The following is a 13,410-nucleotide window of genomic DNA, read 5'->3' on the forward strand; positions in this document are numbered from 1 at the left end:
TGTTGAAGGTGGGGGATGGGGTGAATGTTGAAGGTTGGGGAATGGGGTGAATATTGAAGGTGGGGGATGGGGTAAATATTGAAGGTGGGGGATGGGGTGAATGTTGAAGGTGGGGGATGGGGTGAATGTTGAAGGTGGGGGATGGGGTGAATGTTGAAGGTTGGGGGATGGGGTGAATGTTGAAGGTGGGGGATGGGGTGAATATTGAAGGTGGGGGATGGGGTGAATGTTGAAGGTGGGGGATGGGGTGAATATTGAAGGTGGGGGATGGGGTGAATGTTGAAGGTGGGGGATGGGGTGAATATTGAAGGTGGGGGATGGGGTGAATATTGAAGGTGGGGGATGGGGTGAATATTGAAGGTGGGGGATGGGGTGAATGTTGAAGGTGGGGGATGGGGTAAATATTGAAGGTGGGGGATGGGGTGAATATTGAAGGTGGGGGATGGGGTAAATATTGAAGGTGGGGGATGGGGTGAATATTGAAGGTGGGGGATGGGGTGAATGTTGAAGGTGGGGGATGGGGTGAATATTGAAGGTGGGGGATGGGGTGAATGTTGAAGGTGGGGGATGGGGTGAATGTTGAAGGTGGGGGATGGGGTAAATATTGAAGGTGGGGGATGGGGTGAATATTGAAGGTGGGGGATGGGGTGAATATTGAAGGTGGGGGATGGGGTGAATATTGAAGGTTGGGGGATGGGGTGAATATTGAAGGTGGGGGATGGGGTGAATATTGAAGGTGGGGGATGGGGTGAATGTTGAAGGTTGGGGAATGGGGTGAATATTGAAGGTGGGGGATGGGGTGAATATTGAAGGTGGGGGATGGGGTGAATGTTGAAGGTGGGGGATGGGGTGAATGTTGAAGGTGGGGGATGGGGTGAATGTTGAAGGTGGGGGATGGGGTGAATACTGAAGGTGGGGGATGGGGTGAATATTGAAGGTGGGGGATGGGGTGAATATTGAAGGTGGGGGATGGGGTGAATATTGAAGGTGGGGGATGGGGTGAATATTGAAGGTGGGGGATGGGGTGAATGTTGAAGGTTGGGGAATGGGGTGAATGTTGAAGGTGGGGAATGGGGTGAATGTTGAAGGTGGGGGATGGGGTGAATGTTGAAGGTGGGGGATGGGGTGAATGTTGAAGGTGGGGGATGGGGTGAATATTGAAGGTGGGGGATGGGGTGAATATTGAAGGTGGGGGATGGGGTGAATATTGAAGGTTGGGGATGGGGTGAATGTTGAAGGTGGGGGATGGGGTGAATATTGAAGGTGGGGGATGGGGTGAATATTGAAGGTTGGGGAATGGGGTGAATATTGAAGGTGGGGGATGGGGTGAATGTTGAAGGTGGGGGATGGGGTGAATGTTGAAGGTGGGGGATGGGGTGAATGTTGAAGGTGGGGGATGGGGTGAATATTGAAGGTGGGGGATGGGGTGAATGTTGAAGGTGGGGGATGGGGTGAATATTGAAGGTGGGGGATGGGGTGAATGTTGAAGGTGGGGGATGGGGTGAATATTGAAGGTGGGGGATGGGGTGAATGTTGAAGGTGGGGGATGGGGTGAATATTGAAGGTGGGGGATGGGGTGAATATTGAAGGTGGGGGATGGGGTGAATGTTGAAGGTGGGGGATGGGGTGAATATTGAAGGTTGGGGATGGGGTGAATGTTGAAGGTTGGGGATGGGGTGAATGTTGAAGGTTGGGGATGGGGTGAATGTTGAAGGTGGGGGATGGGGTGAATATTGAAGGTTGGGGATGGGGTGAATGTTGAAGGTGGGGGATGGGGTGAATATTGAAGGTTGGGGATGGGGTGAATATTGAAGGTTGGGGATGGGGTGAATGTTGAAGGTTGGGGATGGGGTGAATGTTGAAGGTGGGGGATGGGGTGAATGTTGAAGGTTGGGGATGGGGTGAATGTTGAAGGTGGGGGATGGGGTGAATGTTGAAGGTGGGGGATGGGGTGAATGTTGAAGGTGGGGGATGGGGTGAATATTGAAGGTTGGGGAATGGGGTGAATATTGAAGGTGGGGGATGGGGTGAATGTTGAAGGTTGGGGATGGGGTGAATGTTGAAGGTGGGGGATGGGGTGAATATTGAAGGTGGGGGATGGGGTGAATGTTGAAGGTTGGGGATGGGGTGAATGTTGAAGGTTGGGGATGGGGTGAATATTGAAGGTGGGGGATGGGGTGAATGTTGAAGGTGGGGGATGGGGTGAATATTGAAGGTGGGGGATGGGGTGAATGTTGAAGGTGGGGGATGGGGTGAATATTGAAGGTGGGGGATGGGGTGAATGTTGAAGGTGGGGGATGGGGTGAATATTGAAGGTGGGGGATGGGGTGAATGTTGAAGGTGGGGGATGGGGTGAATATTGAAGGTGGGGGATGGGGTGAATGTTGAAGGTTGGGGAATGGGGTGAATATTGAAGGTGGGGGATGGGGTAATATTGAAGCTGGGGGATGGGGTGAATATTGAAGGTGGGGGATGGGGTGAATGTTGAAGGTTGGGGAATGGGGTGAATGTTGAAGGTGGGGGATGGGGTGAATGTTGAAGGTGGGGGATGGGGTGAATATTGAAGGTGGGGGATGGGGTGAATATTGAATGTGGGGGATGGGGTGAATGTTGAAGGTGGGGGATGGGGTGAATATTGAAGGTGGGGGATGGGGTGAATACTGAAGGTGGGGGATGGGGTAAATATTGAAGGTGGGGGATGGGGTAAATATTGAAGGTGGGGGATGGGGTAAATATTGAAGGTGGGGGATGGGGTAAATATTGAAGGTGGGGGATGGGGTGAATATTGAAGGTGGGGATGGGGTGAATATTGAAGGTGGGGGATGGGGTAAATATTGAAGGTGGGGGATGGGGTGAATATTGAAGGTGGGGGATGGGGTGAATATTGAAGGTGGGGATGGGGTGAATATTGAAGGTGGGGGATGGGGTAAATATTGAAGGTGGGGATGGGGTGAATATTGAAGGTGGGGGATGGGGTGAATATTGAAGGTGGGGATGGAGTGAATATGGAAGGTGGGGGATGGGGTGAATATTGAAGGTGGGGGATGGGGTAAATATTGAAGGTGGGGGATGGGGTGAATATTGAAGGTGGGGGATGGAGTGAATATGGAAGGTGGGGGATGGGAAAGAAGCTTCTGAGAAAGAAGCTCAATTTATAGCAGTGATAGTTTAGTTTTTATCCACCAAAAGGCTGAAAAACTTTGATCATGCGAAGTAACAAGAGGTAAACATGGTGATTCAACAGCTCCTTTCTCCATGGCAGAAGAACTGGAGTAAGAACAACAACGGAAAAGGATCCGCGTGTTCATTGCAAAGATATGATATTGACGAGCAGGAAAAGGCCAGCTGGTCCATGGAGCCTACCCCACGCCTCATGCTGGCTGGAGTGACATGACTAGACTCTTCTCACCCAGCCTCCGCACCCACGCAATCTCCAGGGAGAGGCAAAAAAAGACAGGGCCAATGAAGGGAACAAAATTCTCTGTACACTTCCTCTCCGGTCCCCTGAGGCGATCGAAACCAGTCCGGGAGTCCAATTGATTGCGACTGACTGACAAGCTATGTTCAAAGAAAAGACCGAAGTGAGCCGGACTCCAGTCTTTATAACAACAGAAAATGCTGGAAAAACTCAGCAGGCCAGGACAGCATCCGTGGAGAGAGAAACAGAGTTAACGTTTCAGGTCGATGTCCTTTCATCAGACGAAAGGTCATCGACCTGAAACGTTAACTCTGTTTCTCTCTCCACGGATGCTGCCCTGACCTGCTGAGTTTTTCCAGCGCTTTCTGTTGTTATTTCGGATTTCCAGCATCCGCAGTATTTTGCTATCGTCCAGTCTTTATCTTCTTCTCCTTCTTAGGCAGTCCCTCGGAACTGAGGATGACTTGCTTCCACATTAAAAATGAGCTCGCAGGTGGCTGATGAGTCCAATGCGGGACCTACAGTCTCTGTCACAGGTGGGGCAGACGGTGGTTGAAGGGGCGGGTGGGTGGGGTGCTTGGGTTGAGGTGCCATAGCTTGACTGTCACCGTTTGAGAGGAAATCCGCAGGCCACTGTAGCTATTCTTGTGTGAAACTTATTTGTGTGGTTTTTTTTTCTCTCTGGAAGTACCACAAAACAGGAACGAGTTCAACCAGCCCAACTCCCTTTAAAATGACAATGTTGAATTTCAAGAAGTATTTTAAGTACAGTTGAAATCTATACGAGTGAGACCTTGTTAACTGCAGCAAAATGCCATATAATAGGAATGTTTCAGTTACCACTGCCTACTGACAGTTTGATAAAATGGCAAATGAAAACTTTCCAAAAGTTTAATTAAGGGCATCAGTTAGGACAGAGATGAACTACATTATGGTTAGGCATAGCGGCTAATTCCATTGACCCATCACAAACATTCTGCTTCTTCTGTTGGACCAAGCAATGGCAGATAAGCGTACAGATTTTATTTTGTACAGATAGCGTTTTCCTTATCACAGGAGTCAATTCCCATTAAGTTGTCTGTAAATAAATTGGGACGAAAGGATTTCTTTTTTCACCGTAAGTTGCTTCAATGTAACTGGGCATAGATTGAGCAACAACAACAACTTGCATTTATATAGCGCCTTTAACATAGTAAAACATCCCAAGGCGCTTCACAGGAGTATCATTAGACAAAATTTGACACTGAGGCACATAAGGAGATATCAGGACAGATGACCAAAAAGCTTGGGTCAAAGAGGTAGGTTTTAAGGAGCATCTTAAAGGGGGAAGGAGAGGTAGAGAGGCGGAGAGGTTCAGGCAGGGGATTCCAGAGCTTAGTGTCTCGGCAGCTGACGGCACGGCTGCCAGTGGTTGAGCGATTATAAACAGGGGTGCTCAAGAGGGCAGAATTGGAGGGGAGTGCAAAGGTCTCAGCAGGGGTTGTAGGGCTGGAGGAGATTACAGAGATAGGGAGGGGCGATGGAGGGATTTGAAAACCAGGATGAGAATTTTTAAATCGAGGCGTTGCTTAACTGGGAGCCAATGTAGGTCAGCGAGCACAAGGGTGATGGGCGAACGGGACTTGGTGCGAGTTAGGACACGGGCAGCCGAATTTTGGAAGACCTCAAGTTTAGGGAGATCCTATTATATTCCCCCCACCATCATCTATAAATATGAAAAGACTGCGGCGTCTTGCATGAGCAACAGTTGCATCAGAATGACACTGCACTGTTGTATAATTGGGTCTCAAATCCCGGCAGATTTTTCCCATCCATTTAGCTTTGAATTGGTTGCTATGATTGTTTTTATTCTGCTGAAGGAAGCATTTCCCCACTGGCTCCTTTCTTCATGAGCCTTTGAGTCCACAACACAAAATTAAATGTATTTGTACTGCCTGAAGACTGATTACGGTTCTTCTTTTTTTAACCGACACAACATTGTACAGATCCTTTCAGGGCAAATCTCACTGAGAGGTTACTGAAAGTACCGATGGAACAACAGATCGGGTGTGGACGAAAAGCTGGTTAGAGAAAGAAATATTTAAAGTCCAACATCCCCAGCATCGAAGCTTTGACCACACTCGATCAGCTCCGATGGATGGGTCACATCATCCGCATGCCCGATACGAGACTCCCAAAACAAACAGTCTACTCAGAGCTCCGACATGACAAGAGAGCCCCAGGTGGGCAAAGGAAATGCTTCAAGGACACCCTCAAAGCCTCCTTGAAAAAGTGTAACATCCCCACCGATGTAAAGTCCGCGCCTCAATAATACATGGACTTCGGGAGAACAGTTTAACAGGTACTTTACTGAACAAGAAGCAGCTTGAAACTGAAACTACAGAAGCCTGCTAGGGCCTTTTATACAGGGGTGGTCACTGCCGGTACTGCAGTCTAAGACCAGTTATTCCCTTAAAGGCACATACACAACAATTCCTCCCCTTTTAGATAAACAGTACATAACATACATTTAACAACTAAATAATAACTAATTACAATTACAATTACAATTTTCTCAGTAATATATACATCAACTGAAATAGTCATTTATAAGTTCAGTCTTTGAGGAGGCTTCCTAATCCGGACTGGATAGCGCCTTTCTCGAGTATCCTGTTCTGACGGTGGAGTCAATTCTGGCTCATTGTCATTGGTTGGTTCGTCAGCTTCCAATACCCCTGCTTCTGCGGTAGACGCAATCTGTACTTCGGGCTCATTACCAGGTGCACATGCTTGTGGTACAGGTTTGGCTTGTTCCTGTGACTCTAGAATCTGGTCAGCATGGCGTCTCACGATGCTCTCTCCAACGTCCACTGTGTACATTAGTGGTCCCTGCTGTGTGCATATCGTGCCTGGCTGCCATTTTTCTGTTCGGTAGTCGCGGGCCAAGACTGGTTGCCCTATCTTGAAGCTCCTGGTTGGCTTCTCATTTATGTGCTGGAACTGCTTATCCTCAACATCTCGTCTTATGTTTGGTTTGAGCAAATCCAAGCGACATCTTAGTCTCCGGTTGAAAAACAGTACGGCTGGAGTTTGGTTGGTTACTGCATGTGTCGCATTCCGGTAAGCAAACAGGAAGTTATCCACCTTGTGTTGCAGTGGTATGTCGTCATTATACATTGCCTTTATGGCCTTTTTAAAGGTCTGAACAAACCTCTCAGCCAATCCATTTGTGGCTGGATGATATGGGGCAGATGTGTAATGTTTCACCCCATTATTCTTCAGGAACCTCCGGAAATCCTCAGACACAAACTGTGGGCCATTGTCGGAACAGATCTGTTCTGGCAACCCATTCCTGGGGAAGATGGTCATTAGGACTGCAATAGTTTTCTCCGTGGTGGTGGAGGACATTTTAATGACCTCTGGCCATTTCGAATGGGCGTCCACAGCGATTAGAAACATTGAGTCCATAAATGGACCAGCGAAATCAATGTGTACCCGTTGCCATGGAGATGAGGGCCACTCCCATGGATGTAGAGGGGCCTGTGGTGGAGTGTTTTGGACCTTCTGGCATCCTGTGCATCTCTTGGTCATATCCTCGATTTCTTTATCGATTCCCGGCCACCACACAAATGCCCTGGCTAGGCTCTTCATTTTTACCCCTCCCAGATGACCCTCGTGAAGCTCATCGAGTACTCTATCTCTCAACTTGGGTGGAATTACCACTCGGGATCCACACATCAAGGTTCCCTGGCACACTGACAGCTGTTCCCTCCTTCGTGAGAATGCTGGCAACAGTGAGTCACCATATGCTGGCCATCACTTCACCGTCAAATCATAGACCCGAGAGAGTGTCGGGTCATTTCGGGTTTCCTTCTCAATACTTCCGTTTGTAACAGGCAAACATTCGACTATGGTCGCATGGAATATCTCCACAGGGTCCACTGCAGGTGCTTCTTCCGCCGTAGGCCACGGTAGGCGCGACAGCCCATCAGCGTTTCCATGTTGTTTCGTACCTTTGTACTCTATGTCATACTGATGTGCCCCTAGAAAAAGTGGCCATCTTTGCAGCCATTGCGCCGTCATCACCGGAGCGCCCTTCTTTGGGTTAAAAATTGAGACCAGGGGTTGATGATCAGTCAGTAGGGTGAATTTCTGCCCGTGCAGATAGTGATTGAACTTCTTCACCCCCCACACCAGGCTGAGGGCCTCCCTGTCAATCTGGGCATAGTTACGCTCGGCTGAGGTTAGCAAGTGCGATACAAAGGCTATAAGCCTCTCTGAGCCGTCACGGAATTTGTGTGACAGCACCGCTCCAATGCCGTAAGATGACGCATCACATGCCAACCGAATCGGTAGTGTTGGGTTGTAGTGGGCCAATACTTCTTTTGAAGTGATTTGGCATTTACATTCCTGAAAGGCACGCTTACACTCATCACTCCATTTCCATGTTACACCAGTTTGAAGGAGGGCGTTCAGTGGGTGCAGAATTGTAGATAAATTCGGCAAGAACTTATGGTAGTAGTTCACCAACCCGAGGAACGACCTCAGTTGCGACACATTTTCTGGTGCTGGAGCCTTAACTACAGCCTCAATCTTGTCCGGCGACTTATTCCACCCTTCCTCATCAATAATGTGGCCACAATACGAGATTTGTCTCCTGAAGAACTCGCATTTGGGACGGTTGGCTCGTAGCCCATATTCCTGCAATCTCGTGAGAACCTGTTCCAGGTTGGCAAGGTGTTCATTGTCATTTTCGCCCGTAACCAGAATGTCGTCCAAATAACACTGGGTCCCCGGGATCCCTTGCAGGACTTGTTCCATTGCCCTCTGCCACATAGCCGGGGCCGATGCTACCCCAAATACCAGTCGATTGTACTGGTAAAGGCCTTTGTGAGTGTTTATCGTGAGGTATTTCCTAGATGCTTCTTCCACCTCCATTTGTAGATACGCTTGAGCCAGGTCAATCTTTGTAAAACGTTTCCCTCCAGATAGTGAGGCGAAAATATCTTCTATTCGCGGAAGCGGGTACTGTACTGTGTGCAAGACTGGGTTCACAGTCACCTTGAAGTCCCCACAGATGCGAACCTTCCTTGGCTCCCCAGGCGTGCTGCTCAATGCTTTCTTCATTACGGGAATGATGGGTGTGGCCCACTCGCTCCAGTCCACCTTAGACAGCACCCCCGAACGCTCCAGACTCTCCAGTTCAGCTTCCACAGCTGGGCGTATCGCGTATGGCACCAGTCTGGCCTTGAAAAATTTGGGGGTTGCGTTATCCTCAATCTTTATGGTTGCCTTTACTCCTTTTAGAGTCCCAAGTCCTTGTTGGAACACCTCTTCCGCGTCAGACAGAATTTGTGACAGACGTCCAGGTGCGATGTCATCATCTTTTTTGTCAGTCACAGTTAGTGCCAGAATGGAATGCCAATCCAATTGTAGTTTTTGGATCCATTCACGTCCCAATAATGGTGGTCCTCCATCTTGTAGTGTATACATGTATAGTTTCTGTGTTTCCTTTCCATTATATTCAACTGGCACCCTTATTTTTCCTCTGGGGTAGACCTTTTGCCCCGTGTATGTCTTCAATACAATGGATGTGTCCTTTAAGGGTATGTGTGAGAATAGCCACTCATAGTCTCGTCGATTCATGACAGTTAGGGCTGATCCTGTGTCCAATTCCATCGTCACTGGGGACCCTGCTATCATGAGGGTGACCCAAATGGTTCGGTGATCTTCTTTTGCGATCACGTTGTGTAATTTTAAACAACTTAGTCGCCTGCTCCCGGAGTCCTTATCACTCTCCTGCTCTTCGGAACCACTATCTGTCAGTTTTTTTACTTTCCTGTACTGTTCCTTAGTAGTTCTTGTCGTGTTGGTCTTCTTTCCCGACCTGCAGACTCTTGCTATATGTACCATTTTCCCGCATTGCCTGCATATTTTGTCTTTAAACCAGCAGTCCTTCTGCTCATCGGTTGTTCTGCCGCAGCGATAGCATTTTTCGGCTCCATACGCCATTTTGTTAGCGCTGTATTCTTGTGGTTTCTGCTGTATTTCCACAGCTCCCCGTGCTGCTGCTTCGTAGGATACTGCCACACTGAAAGCCTGTTCTAGCGTCAGGTCCTTTTTTGAAAGTAGTCGTTTCTGGGTTCCTTCAATCTGGAGCTCGCAGACAAACTTATCCTGTAAGGTGTCTGCCAGTCCTGCTCCGAACTGGCAGTGCTTCGATAATTTGTGCAGTTCCGTAAGATAGTCAGCATTGCTCTCATCTTTGTGCTGGTTTCTTTTATGGAACTTGAATCTTTCTGCTATCAGCAGTGGTGTAGGGCTTAGCTGTTCCTGTAAGATATGAATAATCTCCTCAAAACTTTTCTCCATTGGTTTAGCTAGGGTAATTAAATTCCGCAATAGGCCGTACGTACTCGCACCCATCAGATTTAATAATACCGACGCTCTCTTTCCATCAGCCACCTAATTTGCCTTGCAGTACACTTCAATTCTTTCCACATACGTGGTCCAGTCTTCTACCTCGTTGTCGAAAGCAGTGATACTGCCACTTTTCGCCAGCTTGGGCGATTTAAAATGGTGCCTCCCGCGCTTTTGCTTCTTCCCCAATGGAATAAAATGACTCCTCCCGCGCTTTTGCTTCTTCCCCAACGGGATAAAATGACTCCTCCCGCGCTTTTGCTTCTTCCCCAACGGGATAAAATGGCGCCTCCCGCGCTTTTGCTTCTTCCCCTTACTGCCACGCTGCTCCTAGCATTCTACGGAGTAATGGCGGCGACCCGCAGCTTCGGCGCGTCTCGCTTTCCTTCCCCCCCCGTTTGGTTTCTCTCCGCTGTCCTGTTCTCGAGCACCGACCGCGTCCTGTGCGCTCCACCCTCTCTCTCTTGTTTTCTTTTCCCGGCGACGCTGCGCGGCCCGATTTGTAGAGCCGCTCGATCGAGCTTGAGCCCGCCGCAGTCCGGAAGGGTCAGCGTGCTACCTGCTACCAGCACGACTCACTGGAACGACAGTCTCTCCCGCAATTCTCCGAACACCGATGGATTCTTTGGGCGGTTGCCCTCGGTCAACGCCCGTTGCTCAGACTACGACCTTCCAGGACCTTCCTTTCAGGCGAGATCCCCGTGAGATGATGCCACACTGCAGGTGAGTTCGAACTTACTCATCACCACTGTAAAGTCCTCGCCTCAATAATACACGGACTTCGGGAGAACAGTTTAACAGGTACTTTACTGAACAAGAGGCAGCTTGAAACTGAAACTACAGAAGCCTGCTAGGGCCTTTTATACAGGGATGGTCACTGCCGGTACTGCAGTCTAAGACCAGTTATTCCCTTAAAGGTACATACACAACAACCGACACCTGGGAATCCCTGGCCCAAGACCGCACAAAGTGAAGGAGAAGCATCCGGGAAGGCACCAAACACCTCGAGTTGCTTCGCCGGGAGCAAGCGGAAGCCAAGCGTAGGCAGCGCCAGGAGCGCACGTCAACCCAAGCACCCCACCCACCCGCCCCTTCAACCACCGTCTGCCCCACCTGTGACAGAGACTGTCGGTCCCGCATTGGACTCATCAGTCACCTGCGAACTGCTTTTTAATGTGGAAGCAAGTCATCCTCGGTTCTGAGGGACTGCCTAAGGAGAAGGAGAAGGAGAGAAAGAAATATTTAAATAATTGGTGGAAGAATTAGAGGGGAGCTGAGGAGAAATGTTTTCACCCAGAGGGTGGTGGGGGTCTAGAACTCACTGCCTGAAAGGGTGGTAGAGGCAGAAACCCTCATCACATTTAAAAAGTACTTGGATATGCGCTTGAAGTGCTGTAACCTGCAGGGCTACGGACCAAGAGCTGGGAAGTGCTATTAGGCTGGAGAGCTCTTTTTCAGCTGGCACAGTTATGATGGGCCGAATGGCCTCCTTCTGTGCTGTATATTTTTATGATTCTAAAGAAAGACTTGCATTTCTATAGCGCCTTTCATGACCATCGGATGTCCCAAAGCGCTTTACAGCCAATGAAGTATTTTTTGAAGTGTAGTCGCCGTTGCAATGTAGGAAACGTAGCAGCCAATTTGCGCACAGCAAGCTCCCACAAAGAGCAATACGATAATGACCAGATAATCTGTTTTCACAGAATCACAGAAACCCCACAGTGCAGATAGAGGCCATTTCGGCCCATCGAGCCTGCACCGACACATATCCCACCCGATCCCCGTAACCCCTACACCAACACATATCCCACCCTATCCCTGTAACCCCACGTATTTAATCCCCCTAACACTAAGGGTCAATTTATCATAACCAATCAACCTAACCCGCACATCTTTGGACTGTGGGAGGAAACCGGAGCACCCGGAGAAAACCCACGCAAACACGGGGAGAATGTGCAAACTCCACACAGACAGTCGCCCGAGGCCGGATTCGAACCCGGGTCTCTGGCGCTGTGAGGCAACAGTGCTAACCACTATGCCACCGTGCTATTTTAGTGCTATTAGTTGAGGGGTAAATATTGGCCATGACACTGGGGAGAACTCCCTTGCTCTTCTTCGAAATAGTGCCGTGGGATACTTTTCCATCCACCTGAGAGAGCAGACGGGGCCTCAGTTTAATGTCTCATCCGAAAGGCAGCACCTTCGACAGTGCAGCACTCCCTCAGCACTGCACTGGAGTGTCAGCCTAGATTTTGTGTTCAAGTCACTGGAGTGGGACTGCGAACCCACGACCTTCTGACTGGTAAAAGTGAGCATTAAAATATATTAAAAAGGTAAACACCCAAAAACCGAGAACCACTTGTTTAAGCCTATGGTAGCCTCAAAGTTCTTGATTCCCTCCCTCAACCTTTCCACTTCTCCACCTCCTTCTCTCCGCCTTTGGGACCCTCCTTAAAACCTACCCCTTTGACAAGCTTTTCGTCATCTCTCCTAACAACTCCTTCTTTGGGTTTTGCAGCGTTTCTGAGAATCCCTGGTTAGGCCACAGCTCCTGTACTGTTTACAGTTTTGGGCTCTGAACTGTGGGAAAAAATTGGGACAGAGGAGATTTCAGGTGATTTGATAAAGATGTTTAAAGTTATGAAGGAATAGGGCAGAGTAGATAGAAGTGGACTGATTCCAATGATTGAGGAGTCTGGAATGAGGGAACATGGATATATGGGATTTGGGACAAGAGATGCACAGAGGGCTGTGAGGCTTTGGAATGTACTACTGGAGTTAGTGATTGAAACAGAGACCTTGTCAACATCTAAGAATAGGATAGATAGGTGGCATAAGAAAAGGGGTATACCAGGCTATAGCAACAACATAGGCACATGGTATTAGGCACATGGCTCACGTGGAGGATAAACACCAAGGGGAGAATTTTAGCCCCAAAAACCAGGTGGGTTGGAGTTGGGTGGGAAGTTAAAGAGTTAAAAAACTGAATTCCAACCCGTTCACTTCCGGTTTTACTGGAGGTGGGATAGGGGGTGGGCGGGCAGCCAACCTGCTGCCAGGAGGCAGGTCACCCATTTAAATATTATAATGAGGCTGCCGTACCTCATGGTGATCCACCATTTCAAATTTACCTGTGGGTGGGTGGGTTTCCCGGGCCTCGGGAAACCCGCCAGCTAAAGGGAGGCGAGGACTGCTGGATCCAGGAGGCAAGTGGCTTTCCACTTACCTCCTGGATCCACCGTCCCTGCCTCACCCACCTGCCATAATCGGGCAGCCCCCTCAACCCCCGGCCCTAAGATCCCCCGCCCCCCACGAGGCCTCCGATCTCCCCCCTGACCTCCCTTCCCTGAAGCCTGCGATCAGGTTCCGAGCTCCCCACCCCCCGAGGCCTCTGATCACCCCCAGCCTCCCCTCCACGAGGCCTCCGGTCTCCCACCCGACCTCCCCTCCCCCGAATCATCCGATCGCCTTCCCGGCCTTCCCCCTCCAGCCCCGAACCTCCGGCCCTCAACCAACAACCCCCCCAACCCCCAATCCCTCCCTCCCTCCTCTCTATGGCCGAGTGCTACAGGCCTAGTTACCTGGGAACCGGT

The sequence above is a fragment of the Somniosus microcephalus genome, chromosome 7 (assembly GCF_052327205.1).
Source record: "Somniosus microcephalus isolate GS21.2 chromosome 7, FLI_Smic_1.0, whole genome shotgun sequence".
NCBI lineage: Eukaryota > Metazoa > Chordata > Chondrichthyes > Squaliformes > Somniosidae > Somniosus > Somniosus microcephalus.